Source organism: Bubalus kerabau, chromosome 21 (genome assembly GCF_029407905.1).
Source record: "Bubalus kerabau isolate K-KA32 ecotype Philippines breed swamp buffalo chromosome 21, PCC_UOA_SB_1v2, whole genome shotgun sequence".
NCBI lineage: Eukaryota > Metazoa > Chordata > Mammalia > Artiodactyla > Bovidae > Bubalus > Bubalus kerabau.
Genome location: NC_073644.1, coordinates 9,745,118 through 9,770,934, shown reverse-complemented (window position 1 = coordinate 9,770,934; position 25,817 = coordinate 9,745,118). Strand labels below are relative to the sequence as shown.

Here is a 25,817-nt window from a genome sequence, read left to right as displayed (position 1 = left end):
ATCTGGATCCAATGCTTCTGTCATCTAGTAGGTTTCAAGACATCCTTGGGGAACAAATGGCTGGGTTTTGCTAACTGAGCTAAGTGGTTGCAGCTATGTGTCCCAAATTTCCTAGAGACATAAAAGCAATAGGTAGGAGATAGGGCTCCTAACTAGCTATATCACAACTTGATGTTTACCAAGGGACTGGTAAAACATATTTGATACAAATACATTTTAATCTGAAATATGAGCAGATTTAGTCTTGTTCTCCTATTTTTTTTCCCTATGTTTTTATACCTTTCTCAAAGACAGGTATTTGGAATTTGGGAAAATGGTAAGATATTTTGTAGGTACAGATTTTTGAAATCTGAGAATTAGATTATTATCTGTAATTGTTGTGTCTTGGAATCCTGTATTTGGAAGTAATGTCAGACATCACCTCTTCTATCCAACACCTGTAATAATCTCTTACCATTGACTTTAGCAGGTAATGTGGTTCAGCCACCAGCATGTTTGAAAACCCAGATACCTGGGTTTTTCTAAAGTTGCCTCAGACAAAGTAATTTAACATCAGATCCTGGTCTTCACACTCCAGCCCTGTAGAATCACAGGGAATGATATAATTATAATATCTTTTTTTTTTTTTTTCCATTTATCCAAATAGCTTAGTTGGTATAGAATCCACCTGCAATGCAGAAAACCCTGGTTTGATTCCTGGGTCAGGAAGATCTGCTGGAGAAGGGACAGGTTACTCACTCTAGTATTCTTGGGCTTCCCTTGTGGCTCAGCTGGTAAAGAATCTGCCTGCCATGCGGGAGACCTGGGTTCAATCCCTGGAATGGGAAGATCCCCTGGAGAAGGGAAAGGCTATGCACTCCAGTATTCTGGCCTGGAGAATCCCATGGGCTGTATTGTCCATGGGGTTGCAAACCATCAGACAGGACTGAGCGACTTTCACTACATCCAGATTTTAGTCAGTGACAAAACAATCCCTAAATAGAGAAGGTTTAAAATGTACTGTGGCATTATGTAACTCTAATGACACTTTTCGTCTCGGTTATGTCTCTTCTGGCTTAATATTTCAGAGTACTTTTAAATAGAGGGAGAAAACTGCTAAGCTTTGCGATTGTAATTGATTAATAATTACACCAATATGCATCCTATTATCGTTTGAAATTCTTTTTCTAACTGTTTGATGTTTCTAGCTGCAAAATTTTAAGGCATGATGGTGTCATCCGTGTTGCTGTTGTTGTTGCTGTTTTGAAGTGAAAACTTTCTGTCCTCGAGGTGGTGAGGAACTCAGAAGGTGACATTTCACTAATGACTCCTCTAAGAAATTGACAAAGATGGATGCAGTGCCTTTATTGATGGCCCTCGAGAAGCATGGTACTTCCAAAATGACATTAGCATTGTGGAAAAAAGCTGTGTTTGCTTTTGTTTACAGAAAAGAATGTTACATACCTTAATTACATAATGCATATTTTATCTTAGTTTACAAATTCTCACTTGTCTCCTATTTAAACATAGATAGTTAACTATGCTATTTGCTCAGATCTAATAACTTCAGCATTATGACTTAATATTATGCAACGTTGCCTGGGAGAACCTCAGTAAAACTTACACGTCTTTCACTGATGAAATCTTGCCACCTCTTGTGGATGGAGTTCCTATAGAAGGCTTTAACTTTAAATAATATGCAAAGAAAGACATGCAACTAAAATCTAGACTCAAGTACTGTAATGCTTTTAAGTGTCGAGCTAAACAATCCTATGTTTTGAATATATATAAGTGACTATCACTAATATTGTGTTGTTATTCAATTGCTAAGTTATGTCTGACTCTTTGCAACCCCATGGACTATAGCCCGCCAGGCTTCCCTTTCCTTCACTATCTCCTGGAGTTTGCTCAGATTCATATCCATTCACTCATTTGCTCAGATTCATGAGTCAGTGGTGATATCTAACCATCTCATCCTCTGCTTCTGCCTTCTCCTTTTGCCTTCAATTTTTCCCAGCATCAGGGTCCTTTCCAATGAGTTGTCTCTTTGCATCAGGTGGTGAAACTATTGAAACTTTAGCTTCAGCATCAGTCCCTCCAATGAATATTTAGGATTGATTTCTTTCAGGATTGACTGGTTTTCTCTCCTTGCAGTCCAAGGGACTCTCAAGAGTCTTCTCCAACACCTCAATCCGAAAGCATCGCTAATGTGTTGACAATGTGAAATAGTTGTGTCTTGGGAAACAGTTACAGTCTAGGGCTTTCTGTTTCCCAGAGAGGGGAGTTAACATCTGTCCCCTGTGAGGCAGAGCCTGATCTGTCCCCATATTTGTCACCCTTTACCAGCATTTATCCTGAAAACAAGAATGGCTTTAGGGCTCTCCAGTCTCCTCAGAGCTTTCTGGGCAAGTTTCCTGGGAAAGAGGCAAAATCAATTTCTTTCTGTCTTCCCCCAGATAAGGTGATAAGAAACCAGGACTGATTTCAAAGGTCCATCCCAACTATGAGTTCCAGCAAGGTTCTGAGCTCACAGTTTTGAACCCTTGAGGTACTTACTGGTCGAAATATGACCTCTGGGAAAGCAAGGATAATCAGTGATGGAGTCACACAGCTGTCTTCCCAAAGACTGAGTTAAGCATCCTAGTAGTTCATAGGATTGGAGAAGGCAATGGCACCCCACTCCAGTACTCTTGCCTGGAAAATCCCATGGACGGAGGGGCCTGGTGGGCTGCAGTCCATGGGGTAGCTAGGAGTCGGACACGACTGAGCTTTTGACTTCACTTTCATGCATTGGAGAAGGAAATGGCAACCCACTCCAGTGTTCTTGCCTGGAGAATCCCAGGGACGGGGGAGCCTGGTGGGCTGCCGTCTATGGGGTCCAACAGAGTCGGACACAACTGAAGCAACTTAGCAGCAGCAGCAGCAGTTCATAGGATATTAGGAAATTTCATCACAAGAAGCTAGTTATTTTAAGACAATGTTTCTGATCTTTGTATTTCCCAAATCAAAATCATTATGGATTATGTTCTGTATCCATAGGTATGTGTGTCAAATTATATTGATTTGCCTTTTTCCTGAACTAAAAGATTCTGTGGGAACATACCCCTGATTATTTTCTGTTAGAGGACCTGTTTTATTTTAAACCTTTAGTCTTTGAGCTTAATATCTATTTACATGCAATAATAAAATTCTTTTAAAACCAATAGTAGGAGAAAAATTCCATGTAGATGTAAAATTATTTCTCTATATCAAATGGCAAAAAAATTATGTAAAAGATGCAGTTGGTTAAAAAATAACATTTGATATATAGCTTTTCATCCTGACTCACTGAATCACTTTGGAAAGTCTCTCTGTTCTGTTTGTTGAACTCAAGTATCTGTTGTATTGGCGTTGCTCTGTTGCGGGCAGAAATCAATTCTCATATGGTTGCTACTTGACTTTCTGTCTAGAAAATTGTTTCAGATATTAGGTTTTGATACCATTTGACTAGGAAACCTCTAGACTGGATAATGCAAGCTGTATTAAATAGGATATGAGTCCTGATGGCTGGTAGATGGACAATTTGGTATTCTGCTGCATGATAGAATTAAGTCTAATGACTCCACCATTACTTCAGAACAAATTCTTTTCAAGTGAGATCGTGGAAGAGGAGACATTTTGCTCTTGCATGAATTAGCCCATGGCTTTCAAGGCTGTTTCAGTCTATGTCCTGCTTCTTTTTTTCTTAAGGAAACTGAAGCTATTTACTCAGACAAATGACTGTAAATTGATGGTTAAACACCTGCATTCTTAACCTTGTTCTTGAAGAAATTAAAACTTTAGACAGCTCTATGTCAGAGGTAAAGCTTACTTTTTCTGTATGTCGTGGTTAGACTAGCTGTATACACGTTACCATCCCTAAACCTTTCTTCTTCTTTTTATTTTTTTTTACTCTAAAAGAAACCAAAACAAAGGCTAGACAGTTAATCACTACCACTGCTGACAAGCTTTTACATTTCAGTCTTATCACATAAGATATAGAGGAAAACCAAACCCAAATAGCACTCCTCTCTGTGGAGTACCGGTGCATTAAACTCATCTGGATGAAATGCATTGGTTGAATCAATAAGACATCTTCCCACATTTCCCTGCTGGTCACAAAGCCTCCAACTTCCACTTTAGCTATTAATTGATGCAAATTATAGGAGATTGCACTGTAGTATAAGGAAGTCACCTCATTACTTCTGGTCTTCCTGTTTGACTCTGCTCTGCTTCTGGTGATTTCTGTTTTTCTGAGAATGAATTTCGGATTATGTTCAGATTTTCCTTGTGTCTCACTATCAAAATAATATCTACCACTTCCATGATTTTGAGTATTTGCTATGTTGAGTCTCTGGTATATCAGAAAGTTTTTTTTTTTTTTTTTTTTTTTTTTTAGTTTTTTGGTAGAAATTATTTTCAAGACATTCATAAGTTAAGGAAATGTTTACATGCCCGAATATGCACTATTTCTATCCCATGGTTTTGCCCATGTATCTGGTGGAATAAGTCCCTATGGCCAAGCTTTGAACTGCAATGAACTGTATTCTCCAGCAACTGTCAGCTGCTTCTTGATTTGCATCCTGGGACTCTTAGCAGACCTGGCTTTTGGGATGAGCCTTTCCCTTGGAAAATGTATGAAACGTCAGTGCTCAGTCTGGGAGATGGGAGACTGAGGACTTTGGTGATAGAGTCACATGCAGACAATGTGTTCTCATGTCCTTGGCTGTTCATGGATGTTTCTACTTATCTGCGGGGTTGTAAGAAACTCTGAGGGCTGTGCTCATCTTTGCCTTCACCTGTGCCTGACCGACTACTGTGTTAACAGTAGGTGCGATATTAAGATGTTCTGAAAATAGTCCTGTGTGTGGCATTTCTCCCATCTTCAACACTGACAGGTTATATGATGATATTATACTTTACTGACCATTTTGAAACATGACTTTTGAAACATAAGTTGGAAAACTATCATGCTGTGTTTTACATGTTCTAAGTTACTTGGTGAATTTAGAAGGCACTTCGCACCACACACCTACCTTGGATAGTGTTTATTAAGAGTAGCATGGAAACATATACATTGCCATATGTGAAATAGATAGCCAGTGGAAATTTGCTGTATGACACAGGAAGCTCAAACCTGGTGCTCTGTGACAGCCTAGAGGGGTGGGGAGGGGTAGGAGAAGGAGGGGGTTCAAGGGGGAGGGACGCATGTATACCAATGGCTGATTCATGTTGATGTATGGCAGAAACCAACACAATGTTGTAAAGCAGTTATCCTCCAATTAAAAATAAATAAATTAAAAAAAGAAAGTAGGTAGTACTGAAAGTGGATTCTAGGTCTACAAGAAAGGTTTATATGGTTTTACTGCTGTCTGATATGTTATATGTGAGCTTGAAAGAATTATTTACAGTACTTTCCTTTTCCTGCCTGAATCTGGATTTCTCGACTTTTCTGGGACTAGAGTAAAGACTGACCTGTAAGGTTGATGACAGTGATGACCTTTGAAATTTCACCTTTGCTCTCTCGGTACTTGATGTCCGCGTGGCTTTGGGGCAGTATGGCCATCGTTTTGCATTTATTGCTTGTATCCCCTTGTCATTTTGATTTTATGATGACATGTCCACAATCTAGAGTTGCCACACCTCATTGACTTCACTTGGCTGCCCTGGGCGTTCTACTTGAGCACACATTGAGATTTCTTAACACTGTAAATCATCTCTGACCCCAAATAAACCATTGGCAATATGTTTGTATATGGCAGGGACAGAGTTACTTAAGCAAATGCTCTTTTTTCTTGTATTGCCATATTTCATACAGATTTGATGGGCATGTTTTTGTATTGTATTGATAAACACACACAATAGAACACATAGTCATTAATTATATCTTATTTTAGTTCTTTTATTTGATGTTTTCATCTCCCCTGAAACTTACAGAGTAGATGATGGTAACTATAAGTTTCTCTAATATGGGGGGGTAGGCAGGATTATGCTGAAGGTCATCAAAGTGAGGTAGAATTATGTTGTGATGATATGGTTTCAAGATTATATAGCACAGTACTTTATATCTATAATATATCTATGCGTATACTGAACATTCTGTTTCTCTGTTCTTGATCTTGTGCTACCTCTCTTCCTTATGAATGCCATCCATTATTGTGACTTATGACTATGATACTCTAATCTTTACCCCAGTCCCATTTAGAAAAAAATAAAAATTATTTGGCTACACCAGATCTTTGTGGCGGCATGTGGGATCTGGTTCCCTGACCAAGGATCGAACCCAGGCGCCCTGCAATCTCCAGTCCTATTTTTGCCCTTGAAATCTAGAGCCAGATATTCAGCTTCTCTGTGTCTGTCTTTGTCTCCACACCTCACAGGAATCTAGACCTAGGATGTCCCAATTCAACATACTATTTGATTGTTCCTCAGCTTCCAGTATGCTTTTCTTCCTCATTCTCCAGAGTTACTTCTCTCTGACCTTCCTCTGGTCTGTGGAAGGTTCTAAAACTGAGGAGCCCATGAGGCATCCTAGAGTTCTTATCCGGCACACAAAACTAAACAGCACATCCCACGAACTTTATAGATTTTTCTCGATTGCCCCCTGTGCAGCATACCCATTTGCCTTAAATCAGTGTTTTCTTATCTTAACCCAGATGTTTCCAGAGTGTTTTGATTCTCTTCCCTTTCACAGTCTTACTTTCCCAAAACTATAATCAATGTTATTGGTTGTGTGGCTTTCTAAAGTAAAACTGATCTTAAATTCTGTATTCCATTGAACTTTCTTTTTTAATTTTATTTTATTTTTAAACTTTACATAATTGTATTAGTTTTGCCAAATATCAAAATGATTTTCCTTAGAAGCCCATGTTTCCTAGTGTGAGTTGCAAGGCCCTCCATGACCTGTTCCCTGTCTTTTGCTATAAATTTATTTTATTTCTCTTTCTACCTCTTGCACTGCAAATTCCAGCAATACTGAAAGACCTGTGGTTCCTTGAACACCATACACATCACTTATTGATGCTTTTCTTTCTGTTAGAATCCCTTTCTTGCTTCCCTCTTGCCCCTCTGCCTGGTAAATTCTATCAGCTGAAAGTCTTTCTCCAGAGCTTTCACTGTGTGCTCTGATGATTAATCATCTCCTGTTCATGTTGCGTGTGTACTTCTATCATTGAACTTCTCACCTCGTATGCATTCATTTGCTTTGCTTTTATGGTGTTATAATTATCTGTTCACTTAGCGGATTGTGAAGTCCTGAATGTAATGATGTACCGAGCACCAAGCATAATTTAGAGTCTTGGCAAATGTGCTGAGTGTTTCAGCTGATGGCCTCTGGTGTTTTGAATGTGATATGTAAAAGGTAAGCTAATGGGATTTTGATAGTTGGAAACTTTGTGAAATTCAAGTTTCACAAATGTGTGTGTGTGTGTGTGTGTATGTTAGTTGCTCAGTCGTGTCTGATTCTTTGTGACCCCATGTACTCTAGCCTGTCAGGCTCCTCCATCCATGGAATTCTCCAGGCAAGAATACTGGAATGGCTTGCTATTTTCTTCTCCAGGGGATCTTCCCGACCCAGGGGTTGAACCTGGGGCTCCTGCATTGCAGGCAGATTCTTTGCCTTCCCAGACACCAGGGACATAGGTACTCAAAAATGTACCGAGCTACTAACAGAGGGGCACCATGGAAGTACTACGTGCCCTGAGTGTGTCCCTGGACGTCCCTGTCAGTCAGTAGATTCCAGCGAGGAAGCCTTCACAGGGCAATAGAAGCAGTCAGTAATGTCACTCACTGAAGAGATTCACGCACCTGCTCTGGTGGGAACGATGCACATTTTCTCCGAGGATGTATTTGTCAGAAAATCCTCAAAGGTAATTTTCAAGCTATTTAAAAATTACCAGAAACGCACAAAATTTGCCACTTTACTCATTGTTCATTATACAGTTCAGTAGTGTTAAATGTATTTGCATTGCTGTGAAACAGAATTCCAGAACTTTTTAATTTTGTAAAACTTACTACCCATTAAAAAACAAAACAACAACAAAAAAACACTCATCTTTTCCCCTTCTACCCAGGGCCTGGCAACCACCATTCTAGTTTCTGTTTCTGTAAATTTGACTATTCTAGATACTCTACATAAATGGAATCGTAATAATATTTGTCCTTTTGTAACAGACTTCTTCTATATAACATGTCCTCAAAGTTCATCCATTTCATAGCATTTGACTGGATTTCTTAATCTTTCAGGGCTTCCCTAGTAGCTCAGTTGGTAAAGAATCCACCTGCAATGCAGGAAACTCTGGTTCAATCCCTGGGTTGGGAAGATCCACTGGAGAAGGGATAGGGTACCCACTCCAGTATTCTTGGGTTTCCCTTGTGGCTCAGCTGGTAAAGAACCCACCTGCAACGTAGGAGACCTGGGTTTGATGCCTTGTTTGGGAAGATCCTTGGAAAAGGGAAAGTCTACCCACTCCAGTATTCTGGACTGAAGAATTCCATGGACTGTATAGTCCATGGCGTCACAAAGAGTTGGACATGACTGAGCAACTTGCACTTCACTTCACTGTTTTTTTAAGGCTGAATGTTTATCTATTGTAAGTTTAATACCACACTTTTTCTGTCTACTCATCTGGACATTTGAGTTGCTTCTATCTCTTGGCTGTTGTGAACGGTGCTGCCATGATCATGGGTATACAAAAATCTCTTTGAGACCCTACTTTCAATTCTTTTGAATTACCCAGAAGTGGTTTTGCTGGATTATATGGCAGCTTTAAAATTTTTTTAAGGAAACTCCATAATCTTTTCTCTGGTCACACCATTTTACAATCCACCAATAGTACATAAAGTTTCCAGTTGTTCTGCATTCTTTTCTTTTTCAATAGTAGTAGTTTTAATGGGTTTGTCACTGTGGTTTAAATTTTCATTTAATTTCTCTAGCAGTATTGAGCATCTTCTCATATCTGTATTGATTATTGGTAAGTCACCTTTGGAGAAATATCTGGTTAGGCCACTTGCCCATTTTAAAATCAGATTAGTTCATTTTTATGTTCTTCAGTTGTGGAGGTTGCTTACATATTCAGGATTTTAACTCCACATCAGAAACATCATTTACAAAATCTTCTCCTGTTCCATAGATCACCTTTTCAATTAAAGATAATTTGGATACTATTAAAAATGACTCTTAAGTTTCCAAAAAATGTAAGCACCCTGGGTATTTTAGCATACTGGGCTTTGGCTAAGAACCGTGACTCTTCAGATGAGTTTGGGGTTGTTTTGTAGCCCTGCATTTCATCAGGTGCTATGACTATAGTTGAGCTCCTTTCACCTTAGCTGATGCATTCTAAAGTCCAGATCACTGCAGTGCTTAAAGTTCATCACAGTACAAGTTAGGTTTTGCTACTGAAAATAATATACATAAAACTAAGAGAGGAAGAAGGGAATGTAACATAGGAATGTGACATGCTGGCATCTGTGCATTCATGAGTTGTGCAGAAGCCGAGCCTCTAGGATGGGGAGAGTAGAGAAAAGAGACTCCAGTTCCTCAAACGGAACGGTTGTCAGGTCCTATCAAAATCATCTGTCTTTGAAACTGTTTTCACTCTGATTTCTGAAAAGTCATCTTATTTCATTAGCCTGCCTAACTTCCCTCTTGGATGACATCACCAGCTCAATGGACATGAGTTTGAGCAAGCTCCGGGAGTTGGTGATGGACAGGGAAGCCTGGCGTGCTGTGGTCCATGGGGTTGCAAGGAGTGGAATGACTGAGTGACTGAACTGAACTGAACTTCCCTCTTTCCTCCTGCCTTTGTTGACTTCTTCTTCCTGTATCTTGTGTCTTCATTGCAAATGAGCTCCTCCCTAGTTTCCTTTCTCTTGACATTTATTTCCTCCTGACTCTGTTGAACCAGCCTTTCCATCCAGTATCCTGTCTGACTCTCAGTCCACCTTCTGATTTCACTCACTTTAAGGGAATGAGTTACCAGATTTAGAATTTCTCTCTCTCACTCCCCCGCATGCATTGTTTATGTTGATCTGGTTTGGGGTAGAAAAAGAGTGCCTGGGAGTGCGAGCCCCTCTGTTCCACCATCTTCTCACTTTATAAGGATTCCCACCTGCAGCCATCAGGGCTCAGCCTGGAAGACACAAGCCACTGTACATGCTCCAAGACTTTCATGGAGGAATAGGGGCTTACACAAATGTAGCAAGAATTGGAGGGGCAAAGGTCAGGGAAGCTGTCATTAAGGTTCAGGACGGTCCTTGGAGAAACCGCAGTCAGAAGCTCCCCAGCAGGTGGTTCTCACATGCTTCCTGAGAAATGGTGACAGTTCCAAAGAATCTCTGGGAAGCTTTGGCCAACTCTCTCAGTCTGCAACAGGACATCACATTTCTCAGGAACTCACCTGATGTCTCATGTCTGTCTGCACGTCTGGCTGCAACTCCTGCTAGAGAAAATAGCCCCATGCCCTAGCATTCCAAGACTCATACTATGCTTCTCATGGGCAAACTCAAGTCCAGTCCCATGTAGATAAATGAATTCAGAAGACGAGTTTGCAGTTCCTGATGATCAACAAAAGACCTTAGGTGATTCTGGAGCTATGGTGCATTATCTCAAACGGAGTGAAGAAAAATGCTGAAATATGTCAAGAGTGCTGACCGTGTATTTAAGCAACTTTAAGTTTCTGCATCAACTTCATCTTAAATTATTCTCCTCTGATCCTTTTTTGGAATGTAGTGGTGTTTTCCTGTGCTTACTAGTGATTTGGTTTACATGATGTGTATTCTGGCTTCCTAACAAGACCCCAGGCTCCTTTATACTGGGGATGATGTTTTGCTTCTCTCTGTATCACCCTCTCCCGGCAGAGAACTTGCCCCTAGTAGGTTCTCAGCACCTGTTTGCTGCTTGATTGATAGCCCTGTATTTCTTCAGTGTTTAGACTTCCCCAGTGGATGTGTGTGTGTTAGGACCCACCAAAGTGTCAGGCTGAGAAAAATGGACATCATAAAACAGTCCAAAATAGCAATGTAGCTGAATTGACAGTGAATGCCTTGAAAAATGTGCCATAAATTTATACTCGGAGAACATACATCAAGTGTGTTCTGTTCCTTTGTGAAATGTTAAAAGTAAGAGCTGGTCTTCTTAAAATGCTCTTGCATTTCCAAGAAAACACAGACAGCAGAACCTGGAGAATGTGCTGAACCAAAGACAATGAGATTGGACTTGAAAAGGTCCACCTCTTACTTGAAGACCAGTAAAAGCAAATTGGACAACAGTCACCAAAGGAAAAATAAGTCATGGAAGTTTAGAGCTCCAGATACTTGGTGAAATAGAAGGGTCAAGTCTAGGTTGCTGTAACAGAGAAAAGCACTTTATGGCATAAGTGAGGTTACTGACTAGAAGTGGGTGGCCTGGCGAAGGGACAGGCAGAGGTGTTTCTGCCACTTGAAGTCACTCAAGGACCCAGAGTCGTCTCACCTTTCTGCTCTGCTGCCCCTGGTGTGTAAGGCTGGGATTGGTTTTCTGCCTTGTGTGCGTTCTGATCTAAAGGAACTGGAAAGTGGGGTGATACCTTCCCTATTAGGCTGATGATACAGAAGCTGCAGACTTCATGTTCAGCGATATTCTGTGGGTGGGTATTTAGGTTTTTTTTTTTTTAATTGATGCACTTATATATAAAAAAGCATATAGATGACATGAGTTTTTAGGAAATATTGCCTTTTTAAGGAATTATCAAAAAAATATACTAAGCATTTTAGAATTTGGTATCAGCTGATAGCTCAGTTGGTAAAGAATCTGCCTGCAATGCAGGAAACCCAGGTTCGATCCCTGGGTCGGGGAAGATCCCCTGGAGAAGGAAAGGGGAACCCACTCCAGTATTCTTGCCTGGAGAAGGCTATGGACAGACCACGTGGTCACAAAGAGTTGGACACGACTACATGACTAACACCCACTTGGTGTCTATAAGTTGCTAGATTGCACTGGTAGTATGTTGTGGTCTGAATTTCTAATGTGTTTTCTTTTTTTAACCTGTGGAGGGAAGGCTGCAAAAATATCTTTCACCATATGCTGCCACTTATTGTTTTCTGAAAATGAATTCTTATGGTAATTTCATAGCCTATTTTTTTGTGTCCCTTTCATCTTTAAAATATCTTTGGTTTTCATTACGAGTTGTAAAGTTAAAACATTTTTATTGGCATAAAATGTACACAGATAATAGATTCTCTATCTGACTTAGTTTTGTGGTGATTAATTATATTGTGTATATGCAAAGAGGAATAACAAATACTTAATAGTTTAGTTGATATACATATAAACATGCCCTTAACCTTGGTGTCTGAAATATTTAAAATAACTGGATTTTTCCTATTAATGAAATCTAAATTTGTAACTAGAAATTATACTGTAAACTATATAAGTTGAATTTCCTTAGTGTCTTAAGAAGTATTTTAAGTAAATCTTCCTACAACATAAAAATACCATTAAAATCTTTGAGTATTTAAAGAGGTACTTGAAAGAGTAGAGAATGCTGAGTGGAGTCTGGAATGGTTGGCAGTAGGTCTGGAAGAAGTTTGGGATTAATGCCGCAGGACAAATGAATTAAGCAACTAACATGGGAAGAGAGGAAAGGCTTGGTCTTCCAGTATATGATGATAATGGTTCTTACGTACTTACTAATATTATTTGTTGCTTCAGGATAAACTTGGCTAATGGAAAAAGTTGAAGGATGCCTTTTGACTCAAAACAGAAATAAGTTTATCACCACTCGCTTCAGTGCCTTATGGGGCAGGAGAAGGATGCATGGCCCGGAGCTCTCTAGAGAGGATAATGGTTGAGATAAACATGAGGTCACCCGGGTGTTGCTTCTGACCATCAGATACTAGGGTATCCAGGCATAGCGGGGCTTCTTCAGAGTTCTTTCCTGTTGCCTTAGGTGAGGCTGTATGATCAAGAAGCAAGTTGAAGCAGGTTGTGAATAATAGGAAGTAAATGTGGGTGAAGATGCGCTGCCTTGGGCGAAGGTCTCATCTTACTGTTGTTTTTAACAAAGGCAGGCAGAAGAAAGACATGCTGGCATCTCATTACCCTGAGGCTTTGGTCACAGTGCCTGTTTTCAATTGTAGAAGGCAGTAGCAACTACCTCCATCAGTCTTTATCAGTCTATATGGGGCTAAGCCAAATTTCATTATTTGTATCTATTTTATTTTTAAAACAAGGATTTCCCTAATATAATTTTTTAAAATGTTTAATTGGAGGATAATTGCTTTACAATGTTGTGTTGGTTTCTGCCATCAGATCAGATCAGATCAGTCACTCGGTCGTGTCCGACTCTTTGCGACAGCGTGAATCAGTCATAAACATACATACGCCTCCCTCCACTCTCCCAACTTCCCCAGTATTTTTAAAGTGTCTTTTTTTTTTTTTTTGGTACTTCCATCATTTAATATCCTATGAAAAAGAGCACAGCAAAATACTTCAGTTCAGTCGCTCATTCGTGTCTGACTCTTTGCAACCCCATGTACTGTAGCACACCAGGCCTCCCTGTCCATCATCAGCTCCCAGAGTTTACCCAAACTCACGTCCATCAAGTTGGTGACACCATCCAGCCATCTCATCCTCTGTCATCCCCTTCTCCTCCTGCCTCCAATCCTTCCCAGCATCAGGGTCTTTTCCAATGAGTCAACTCTTTGCATGAGGTGGCCAAAGTACTGGAGTTTCAGCTTCAGCATCAGTCCTTCCAATGAACACCCAGGACTGATCTCCTTTAGGATGGACTGGTTGGATCTCCTTGCAGTCCAAGGGACTCTCATGAGTGTTCTCCAACACACAAAATACTTAAAGAAGGCCTAATTCCTAAGGATTTTGTGGTATAAATTTTCTTTTAAGTAGTTCCTGAGTGAAAGCTTGCACAGGTATGACTGAAAAAACAGAGTGACAACCTGGAAGTACGGAGTTATTTTATTTGGTGGGAGTGTTAAAAATGCTGAGTCCAGGAGAGAGGTTCTCAGTAGCTCTGAGAAAACTGCTCCAAGGAGGCAGGAGTGGGTGTCAGGCTGTATCCAAGTTTGCAACAACGGGAGCAGGCAGTCTGAACATCAAAGATCAGTTATCAAGATAAGGAAATTAACATTCTGTGTATGGGAAGATGCAAGCCTCTGGGCTCACTGAATTCATTCCTTTCAAAGCACCTCAGCTATCTGGGGCCAAACCTTTTTCCTTGTTTGCCTTAAGGAGTGGCAAATGGTTGCTTCTTGCATTCCCTCCAGCTCCTCAGCAATGACCCTAGGGGGTGGTAGCATCCTCTGGATCACAGTTTGGGGAGCCCTCATTCACACATGGAGGCCAGAAATTGCTGATGGCTGAGACATTTCTTGTTTATTGATAGTGCAGGAGATGTTTTCATTTCACATGGGTATTTGTGTTCCTCTCCTAAAAATGCAAAGTTATTTTTAAAGGATTATCTTGGGAAGCACATTTTGACATTTGTTTGGTAAGTGAAGAGAAAAAGTGGTTATGAAGCTTTTTTTTTTCCCTAATAAAACTTTGATAAAATGTATTTGCATTTATCACAAACATTAAAGAATTTGTTTTACATCACTTTCAGTTATCCAGTCCTCTAATCTATAACATATACTGAGTACCACCCATGTACAGAGCAACATATGAGACAGTGAGTGGAAAAAGTACACGGAAACATTATATGGAAGAGTGGTTTCCAGTCCACCTGCTTGTGGGCCCAATCCATCTCATTGCCTGTTTTTATCAATAAAATTTTATTGCAAAACATGCAAGCTCATCCATTTATGTGTCCTCTATGTCACTTTAACACAACAATGACAAAATTGAGTAATTGTGACAAAGACCATATCTCCCATAAAAATGAAAATATTTATCTGTTTGTTACAGAAAAAGTTCACTGACTTCTAACAGAGAATATACTTCAAAAACTGTAAATGCCTAGTGGACATCTCATGTGTGTGAGATCAGCTCAGGGAAGAATATTTTACATATATATATTTTTTCTTAATTTAGTTTTTATTGGAATATAGTTGTTTTACAATGTGTTAGTTTCTATTGCACAGCAAAATGAGTCAGCCAGGTGGCTCAGATGGTAAAGAATCTGCCTGCAATGCACGGGACTAAAGATCCCCTGGACAAGGGAATGGCAAACCTGCTCCAGTGTTCTTGCCTGGAGGAGCCCATGGACAGAGGAGCCTGGCAAGCTACAGTCCATGGGGTTGCAGAGAGCTGGACACGGCTGAGCACCTGATACTTTCACTTTCTTAATCCATACATATATCACCCTCCCTTTTGGACTTTCTTCCCTGTGCTATAATGTATGTTCTCGTTGTTGTCTGTTTTATACATAGTATCGGTAGTGTATATGCATCAATCCCAATCTCAGAATTCATCCCACCCCTCCCTTGATATCCATATATTTGTTCCCTATGTCTGTGTCTCTATTTCTGCTGTGCAAATAAGATCATCTATACCATTTTTATGACAGAGCTTACAAAGAGGATAAAAAATAAGCAGCATGTAATGAAAGCTAAACTTCTACTGTCCTGAAAAATGTTGAAGTCTTTTTTTGTTAGGTTATCTGCTTGCTGTTTCTGTTAACCCAGTGGCAGCAGTCCAGATGGGCACTTTTCTGTTGGCTTATCTGGGACAGCTGGTGAATTCCCAGGAGGGTGATAATACAGAGATCATCCATGCTCGGTCCACCCTCCAGGAGCAGCCTGTAATAGGGAGCTTCTGCTTTCACTCAAAAATGCATAACTGCACATTGGATTGTTACAAAATCTAAACCCTTTTCTATATTACCATTCTTATACTTTACGTTTCAATTACTTCACCTGGCCTTTTCCCAGCATTAAAAAAGTCTACAACTTGATAATTCCTATCAAGAGATTAGAGAGAAAAAAAAAAGTATGTGTTTAAATGGTGTTCTTTGCTGAACTTCAAATTGAAGACTTGAGCCAGGCTGTCCGTTGGAGGATTCCATCTCAATTAGGTGTAGCTCTTACAGCAAGACATAATCAGTCCTGGGTTCTTTGTAAACCTACGCAGACTAGCAGCCACAAATTCAGTGTGACTATGGTGGAAACAAGGTAAGGAGCAAGCGGCTGTGCTTTGCTGGAGCAGCCGTGAAGAGATATCCCACGTCCAAGGTAAGAGAAACCCAAGTAAGATGGTAGGTGTTGCGAGAGGGCATCAGAGGGCAGACACACTGAAATCATAATGACAGATAACTAACAATCTGATCACGTGGAACACAGCCTTGTCTAACTCAATGAAACTAAGCCATACTATGTGGGGCCACCCAAGACAGATGGGTCATGATGGACAGGTCTGACAGAATGTGGTCTACTGGAGAAGGGAATGGCAAACCACTTCAGTATTCTTGCCTTGAGAACCCCATGAACAGTATGAAAAGGCAAAATGATAGGATATTGAAAGAGGAACTCTCCAGGTCAGTAGGTGCCCAATATGCTACAGGAGATCAGTGGAGAAATAACTTCAGAAAGAATGAAGGGATGGAGCCAAAGCAAAAACAATACTTAGTTGTGGATGTGACTGGTGGTAGAAGCAAGGTCCGATGCTGTAAAGAGCAGTATGCATAGGAACCTGGAATGTCAGGTCCATGAATAAAGGCAAATTGGAAGTGGTCAAACAGGAGGTGGCAAGAGTGAACGTCGACATTCTAGGAATCCATGAACTAAAATGGACTGGAATGGGTGAATTTAACTCAGATAACCATTATATCTACTACTGCGGGCAGGAATCCCTTAGAAGAAATGGAGTAGCCATCATGGTCAACAAAAGAGCCCGAAATGCAGTATTTGGATGCAATCTCAAAAATGACAGAATGATCTCTGTTCGTTTCCAAGGCAAACCATTCAATATCACAGTAATCCAAGCCTATGCCCCAACCAGTAATGCTGAAGAAACTGAAGTTGAATGATTTTATGAAGACCCACAAGACCTTTTAGAACTAACACCCCAAAAAATGCCCTTTTCATTATAGGGGACTGGAATGCAAAAGTAGGAAGTCAAGAAACACCTGGAGTAACAGGCAAATTTGGCCTTGGAGTATGTAATGAAGCAGGGCAAAGGCTAATAGAGTTTTGCCAAGAGAATGCACTGGTCATAGCAAACACTCTCTTCCAACAACACAAGAGAAGACCGTACACATGGACATCACCAGATGGTCAACACTGAAATCAGATTGATTATATTCTTTGCAGCCAAAGATGGAGAAGCTCTATACAGTCAGCAAAAACAAGACCAGGAGCTGACTGTGGCTCAGATCATGAATTGCTTATTGCCAAATTCAGACTTCAGTTGAATAAAGTAGGGAAAACCACTAGACCATTCAGGTAAGACCTAAATCAAATCCCTATGATTATACAGTGGAAGTGAGAAATAGATTGAAGGGACTAGATCTGATAGATAGAGTGCCTGATGAACTATGGATGGAGGTTGGTGACATTGTACAGGAGACAGGGATCAAGACTATCCCCATGGAAAAGAAATGCAAAAAAGCAAAATGGCTGTCTGAGGAGGCCTTACAAATAGCTGTGAAAAGAGAAGAAGCAAAAAGCAAAGGAGAAACAGAAAGATACGGAAGGAGGAACAGACAGAGCTGAACTCCATCTTAGGCCAGGCTGTGAACATTAGGCTACACGCATGGTCACCCTCCCAATGGAGTCTGAACTTTGTGCCCAGTGTCTATAGAAGTGGCATACCAATGGAAAACCAAACCCCCCTGAGAAAAGAGCCTCAGGACTTGTTCTTGGACTCTCCGTTGCCTAAAAGAGTATGCTAATTATCTCTGTAACAGAACAAAATGGCAAATTCCGTTATGTCTATTGGGATATGACCACAGTCCTATTAATAAATGTCCACTGTTCATCTAGTCTTGTGACACATGAATCATGGGTTAACTTTGATCATATCTCTCTTTTACCTTGTCCAGACTAGTTTCAAGGAATTTGGGGAGGTGGGTTTGAGCAAGTACACTTAGGGTATATAGGGTTTTCACAAAATCTGGTCGGGGTCCTTGGCTAAGAGGAGACTCTGCCTTGGACCTGCTGGTGTAATAAACTGCACTCCACTATCTAAGTTGTCCTTCTGAGTGAGTTTGTTTCCCGGAACGCGTGGCTACAACAATATAAGTATCTGAATGCAGAGTTCCAAAGAATAGCAAGGAGAGATAAGAAAGCCTTCCTCAGTGATTGATGCAAAGAAATAGAGGAAAACAACAAAATGGGAAAGACTAGAGATCTCTTCAAGAAAATTAGAAATGCCAAGGGATCATTTCATGCAAAGACAGGCTCAATAAAGGACAGAAATGGTATGGACCTAACAGAAGCAGAAGATACTAAGAAGAGGTGGCAAGAATACACGTAAAAACTGTACAAAAAAGATCTTCATGACCCAGATAATCACGATGGTGTGATCACTGACCTAGAGCCAGACATCCTGGAATGTGAAGTCAAGTGGGCCTTAGAAAACATCACAATGAACAAAGCTAGTGGAGATGATGGAATTCCAGTTGAGCTCTTTCAAATCTTGACAGATGATGCTGTGAAAGTGCTGCACTCAATATGCCAGCAAATTTGGAAAACTCAGCAGTGGCCACAGGACTGGAAAAAGTCAGTTTTCATTCCAATCCCAAAGAAAGGCAATGCCAAAGAATGCTCAAACTACCACACAATTGCACTCATCTCACATGCTAGTAAAGTAATGCTCAAAATTCTCCAAGCCAGGCTTCAGGAATACATGAACCGTGAACTTCCAGATGTTCAAGCTGGTTTTAGAAAAGGCAGAGGAACCAGAGACCAAATTGCCAACATCTGCTGGATCATGGAAAAAGCAAGAGAGTTCCAGAAAAACATCTATTTCTGCTTTATTGACTATGCCAAAGCCTTTGACTGTGTGGATCACAATAAACTGTGGAAAACTCTGAAGGAGATGGGAATACCAGACCACTTGACCTACCTCTTGAGAAACCTATATGCAGGTCAGGAAGCAACAGTTAGAACTGGACATGGAACAACAGACTGGTTCCAAATAGGAAAAGGAGTACATCAAGGCTGTATATTGTCACCCTGCTTATTTAACTTATATGCAGAGTACATCATGAGAAATGCTGGGCTGGAAGAAGCACAAGCTGGAATCAAGATTGCTGGGAGAAATATGAGTAACTGAAGATATGCAGATAACACCACCCTTATGGCAGAAAGTGAAGAGGAGCTAAAAAACCTCTTAGTGAAAGAGGAGAGTGAAAAAGTTAGCTTAAAGCTCAACATTCAGAAAACGAAGATCATGGCGTCTGGTCCCATCACTTCATGGAAAATAGATGGGGAAACAGTGGAAACAGTGTCAGACTTTATTTTTCTGGGCTCCAAAGTCACTGCAGATGGTGATTGCAGCCATGAAATTAAAAGACGCTTACTCCTTGGAAGGAAAGTTATGACCAACCTAGATAGCATATTGAAAAGCAGAGACATTACTTTTCCAACAAAGGTCCGTCTAGTCAAGGCTATGGTTTTTCCAGTGGTCATGTATGGATATGAGAGTTGGACTGTGAAGAAAGCTGAGTGCCAAAGAATTGATGCTTTTGAACTATGGTGTTGGAGAAGACTCTTTAGAGTCCCTTGGACTGTAAGGAGATCCAACCAGTCCATTCTAAAGATTAGTCCTGGGTGTTCTTTGGAAGGACTGATGCTGAAGCTGAAACTCCAATACTTTGGCCACCTCATGCGAAGAGTTGACTCATTGGAAAAGACCCTGATGTTGGGAGAGATTGGGGGCAGGAAGAGAAGGGGACAACAGAGGATGAGATGGCTGGATGGCATCACCAACTCGATGGACATGAGTTTGGTTAAACTCTGGGAGTTGGTGATGGACAGGGAGGCCTGGCATGCTGCGATTTTTGGGGTTGCAAAGTGTCGGACACAACTGAGTGACTGAACTGTAGTGGAAACAAGAGTCCCACCTGCTTCCGAAGTTGTTTTCCCTCTGCATATCCTTCAGTCCATGAAATTGTCACACTGATCATTCGCTGGATCCAGGCTGTAAGTTCCCTCACTAAACGTGAACGTGATAACTGTCAGTGATAACACTTCAGTTCAGTTCAGTCACTTTTTCAGTCCACAGGAAAAACCATAGCCTTGACTAGATGAACCTTTGTTGGCAAAGTAAAGTCTCTGCTTTTGAATATGCTATCTAAATTGGTCATAACTTTTCTTCCAAGGAGTAAACGTCTTTTAATTTCATGGCTGCAATCACCATCTGCAGTGATTTTGGAGCCCCAAAAAATAAAGTCTGACACTGTTTCCACTGTTTCCCCATGTATTTCCCATGAAGTGGTGGGACCAGATGCCATGATCTTCATTTTCTGAATGTTGAGCTTAAGCCAACATTTTACTCTCCACTTTCATTTTCATCACGAGGCTTTTTATATCCTCTTCACTTTCTGCCATAAAGGTGGTGTCATCTGCATATCTGAAATTATTGCTATTTCTCCCGGCAGTCTTGATTCCAGCTTGTGCTTCTTCCAGCCCAGCGTTCCTCATGATGTACTTTGCATATAAGTTAAATAAGCGGGGTGACAATATACAGCATTGACATACTCCTTTTCCTATTTGGAACCAGTCTGTTGTGTGACAACAAATTAAACCCAAATAAACCATCAATGTTTTGTTAAAATCAGTTAGATTAGCTAGCAGAGTCCCTAAGTGAAGAATAAATGTTGGTGACAGAGGAGATGATGAATCAGTAGAAGTATGATGATGGGGAAGATTCAGCCTGCATCGGGGGTCACCTTGAGTAGCCTTGAAAGCAAAGTGTCTTCTTGGAACGTCAGAGACTTGTGTGGGTGTCTGGAAGTGTTGGCAGGAAAGGAAGCAATTGTGTGTGAAGGAAGGAGTTCTGTTTCACCGTTTTTGTCTGGAGTTTGTTTATAACTAATAATGGGAGTGACCTCACCACCGCCCAACCACTTGGAATCAGGCTGGTAGAAACAGATGTACTCACAATGGGTCTTTGAGGACCAAAATGGGCGTGTCATCTTCTGATTCTGTGTGTTTCAAGCACCTGCATCAATGGATTTTTGGTTGCTTTTGGCATTAGCTCTTCCTACTAGTGAACCAATGTGTATGTTGAGACACATACATCCTTTTAAAACAGAGGATGGCTTACTCTTATATATTCAATTTATGTAAGAACCATTCACTGGGCAGTAGCTGCCCTGAGATTTATGGTACCTAATACCAGTGTGAACGGGAGACCCCAGAGCAATCACCTCTGACTCTACCTGGATGTTGAGTCTAATGGCACCTGATTGCATTGTTACATGCACGAGTTTGCTCTTGGCTGTGACGACCTATGTTACTGAGTTCAAGTTAAACAGCCCTTCCACTGAGTGATGCACCTCTTCAATCATCAAAATTTGATAATCCAGTTGAAACATTGGGCTTCCCCCGTAGCTGAGTGGTAGAGTCTGCCTGCAATGCAGGAGACACAGATTTGGTCCCTGGGTCAGGAAGATCCCCTGGAGGAGGAAATGGCATCCCACTCCAATATTCTTGCCTGGAAAATCCTGTGGACAGAAGAGCCTGGTGGGCTACAGTCCATGGGGTCACAAAAGAGTCAGACACAACTGACATGCTTGCACACAATTGAAACATCAGTTCAGTTACTTTTTAATAGGGAGTCAACTTGCAATGCTCTCTGTAAATACTGTACCATTATTACTACAAATAGACGTTGTTCCTTTGCCTCTGAAATTTTCATTTATTTTCGTTCCACATCTGAAAGTAACATTTCTGATGTGTTCTTATTTACTCATTTAGAAAAATTCAAACTTGCATCTGTTCCCCACCGCCCCCCCCCTGGGGGGACCTTTTCTGTTTGAAATGTAGAATTCCTTTAAATTCAAGTTCTTTATTTGAAGTTCCTTGGTTCTACTGTGTTCCTATAACCTTGGCTCCAAGGTAGCCTTGTGGGAGATGAAAGGAGATTTTTTTCCGTATATGCAACTATATGTCCTCTATTCACCATTCTCTTTTGTATTATGTAAGTTATCTCCAGCTTGGAGAATGCAATGAAAACTTCCACAACTCCAGGAAAAAGTGACACTCTGTTTAGTACTGAAAAGCTAAGGGGAAAAATGGTGAAAATCTATTTCAGTTTTATTTACTGTAATGTATGGTCAGGTTTATTTAGCATCTGTATTTTTTGCCAATTAGATAGTCTTGGGAATATTTTGAGATTAAATAATCAATTTTCTGAGGCTTTGAATCTTTGCCTAACATTGATTTAGTGAAGCTAGGAGTAACCCTAGTGCTATGAAAAAGTGATAATTATTATTGAAAAAGTAAGTAGTTTCATGGAATGCATTAACTTAGGGAACAACTCTATTATGCTTTTATAGATTTTCAATCAACTTGGACATTTCTTCCCACCTTTCTTGTCCTCCTTTCTTACTCTGACGCATCAGGAAAACTGTGTGTGAGTGAAAAAAAGAAGTGTTGGATCACTTTACCTTAAACATTTCTTGAGTCTGTGTGATAAAGCTCCCCCATCTAATATGTGTACTCCGGATGCTTTGTCATTCACAGATGACGTGGTTAGTTCCCTCCAGTTACGGATCTAGCAATGACCTCAGGTTAAGGTCAGGAGGTGACCTTAACCTCCCAGTGTGTATGGTGTGGAGTCTGACCACAGTCCCCTGGTCCCAGGGTCCCCAGCCTCTCCAGTCTAACGCTTGATGATCTGAGGTGGAGCTGAGGTAATAATAATAGAAATAAAGTGCACAATAAATGTAATGCCCTTGAATTATCCAAAACCACCCCCCAACCCCAGTCCGTGGAAAAATTTTCCACAAAACTGGTTCCTGCTGCCAAAAAGCCTGGGGACCTCTGTGTCTGGTCAGCACCTGAAAATAACCTAGGTTCTCAGGCAGGGGAAAAAAATACTGAAAGAAATGAAGAAGGCACTTCTGCCATTCTCCAAGGCAGTCTTTCCTGCATTTGGACAGTGAGGAGGCCGGCTGTTGAGATGTGTGACCAGTTTCACAGAGTCAAGGATGGAATGGGCTCCAAGTCCTCTGAGAATACGCCATCTTTGTTTTTTGTTACTCTTGACCTTTATTGCCATAGTAAAGTCTTGTGTAATGTTTCAGATTTGCTTCATCTAAGATGATACAGAGCAGCAAAGAAAGGCTCCTGGGTCATGGATTCATTTTGATATTTGGCAAAACTAATACAATTATGTAAAGTTTAAAAATAAAATTAAAAAAAATAAATAAATAAATAAAAATAAAAAGAAGGAGTATATCGGGTTGGCAGAGGTGAAAAATAAGTTATCAAGGGGGATGGTAAAATTCAACAGAAAAGTCATGGTGTTGAGGCATGGCTTCATTCCTCACACATGTTTAGTTTTTTTGCTACCACTGTTAGTAAATCTCATTCTGTTTTAGAAGTTGCAGAAGATTTTTGTTTTCTTTTATACTCTTCACCTCAGATTTTTGGAAAAGAGGTGTACCCCATGATACCATGCTGCTATTCAATATACCTTTAAGAATAATAGTGTTTCAGGAATTAGGAGTACAAAATCCAGCCATGTGGCTCTTGACCTAAGGTGATGTGGTAGATTGAAAATGCCCAAGAATTAATTGAAGCTTCTCCCATAGAGAAGGGGAGTATATGTTCCCACTCCTTGATTTTGGGCCACCTTGTGACCTGATTTGACCAAGAGAAGGTAGTGAAATGGTGTGGGAGTTCTGAGGCTCAAGAAGCCCCAGGCTTCCGCTGCCCCTTCCCTCCACGTGAAGATGGTAGCGCTTGTCCTTTGGAGGCAGACAGCCAAGGCCACTTCCGGCCTCTACCGCCAGCAGTGTACGAGAAGACACCTTAGTTATTACAGCCCCAGTGCGGCTTCTAAACAAGCGAAGCATAGACATAGGGGACTTTTATTGAACTTTTATTGAGCCTTAAGGAGATTCTGACATTTGCAGCCACATAGATGAACCTGGACATAGTGCTAAGTTCAGTTCAGTCGCTCAGTCATGTCCAACTCTTTGCGACCCCGTGGACTGCAGCACCCCAGGCCTCCCTGTCCATCACCAACTTCCAGAGCTTCTTCACTCATGCCCATCGAGTCCGTGATGCCATCCAACCATTTCATCCTCTGTGGTCCCCTTCTCCTCCCGCCTTCAATCTTTCCCAGCATCAGGGTCTTTTCAAATGAGTCAGTTCTTTGCATCAGGTGGCCAAAGTATTGGAGCTTCAGCTTCAGCATCAGTCCTTCCAATGAACACCCAGGACTGATCTCCTCTAGGATGGACTGGCTGAATCTCCTTGCAGTCCAAGGGACTCTCAAGAGTCTTCTCCAACACCACAGTTCAAAAGCATCAATTCTTCAGTGCTCAGCTTTCTTTATGGTCCAACTCTCACATCCATACATGACTACTAGAAAAACCATAGCCCTGATTAGATGGATCTTTATCAGCAAAGTTGTTATGCTAAGTGAAATAAATCAAAAACAGAACAACAAATACTGCATGATCTCACTTGTGTGTGGAACCTAAACAAGGCAAATTCACAGAATCACAGAGTATGGGTATCAGGGACTGGAGGAAATGGGGAGGGGTGGGTCAAGGCACAGAGATTCATGTGTGCAAGATGAGTGAGTCCTGGAGAACCCCTGTGCTGTGTGGTGATTGGAGTTAACAGTACCGTGCTGAATTCTTGACATGTGCCAAGAGGGTAGACTGTCTGTGTTTTGACCACACATATATCCGTTGGCATGAATGCAAAGAGCCATCTTGGGAGAGACCAGCAGCAGAACCACTCAGCTGAGCCCAGCTGAAAATGTGATGCACATTATTGTAAGCAGATAAAATCCTTTTTTTTAGTTGACACGTTTAGGAGAGTTTCCTATGATTAATATATAGAAGATTATCTTTTTTTTCAAAATGGAAGACAGACTTGAAAAGCAAACACATCAGTTATACTATTACAGGCATTATAATAGGAACATGTATGTGTCCTTTGAAACAAGGATTGCTCGGCATCTTTCTTCTCAGGAGCCTCTCTGAGCCTGCGGACTTTGCCTCCACTCCAGCCCAGCCCACTGAGTCTGTCTGCTGTTGTGCAAGTTCTGCACCCAGTCTGCTCTCTGACCCCCAAATAACCTCAGCTTTTTTGTGGACTTCACTTTTTGTGTTCTCCCCTTATACGCTGGCATCCTTCAAAATTGTGTGCTCACCTGTCCTGTTCTCATTCTGAAAATTTCTCGATTTGTCTGTGAGCTTAATCTATTATTTCAATGGTGAAAACCAAAGTTCTCTATTATTTCTCTAAGAAAGAGATATTTCAAGTTTATTGCCTCAAAGACATGATACATTCAAGATACCTGTAAAATAATGCTAGTTAATATTTAGTGCTTGCTCTGACTCCATGTAGCTTAATTAGAGAATCTTAATTCATTAAGTCGCACAGAATCCTTTGAGGCAAGTGTCAGTGTTATCGCCGTTTAGAAATGAATTTCAAGGAGTCATGGAACATGTTTGTAGCAGCATGATCATGAAGTGATGGAGCATCCTTTTGAGCTTCATTTGTTGGTGTGTGTGCATGCACTTACACACCCAAACACATATATGCAGCGAAGACTGTAGTTCACGGAGGAAATAGCTATAACATTATAACGGATCATAAGTATAGCAGTTTTATGCTGGGCAAAAGGCAATTTGCAAGCTTTCCATGATACATTTCTAATAAAAGGACCTGTGATCATTTCTACAAGATAACAAGAC

At 40.8% G+C, this 25,817-nt stretch overlaps 1 protein-coding gene across 49 annotated transcripts in view; it reads left to right on the top strand.

Annotated features, from left to right (window-relative positions):
- Positions 1-25,817, top strand: part of LOC129636178 (uncharacterized) — a 431,707-nt gene that overhangs the window by 94,662 nt on the left and 311,228 nt on the right. For 20 of the 49 annotated variants that reach the window (XR_008706718.1, XR_008706739.1, XR_008706731.1 and 17 more), the window contains one exon: positions 1,188-3,182. The exons of the other annotated variants lie outside the window; for them this stretch is intronic. The gene's annotated coding sequence lies outside the window, so the exon portion shown is untranslated. Of the gene's footprint in view, positions 1-1,187; positions 3,183-25,817 lie in introns of those variants that run through there. 49 annotated transcript variants of the gene reach the window in all.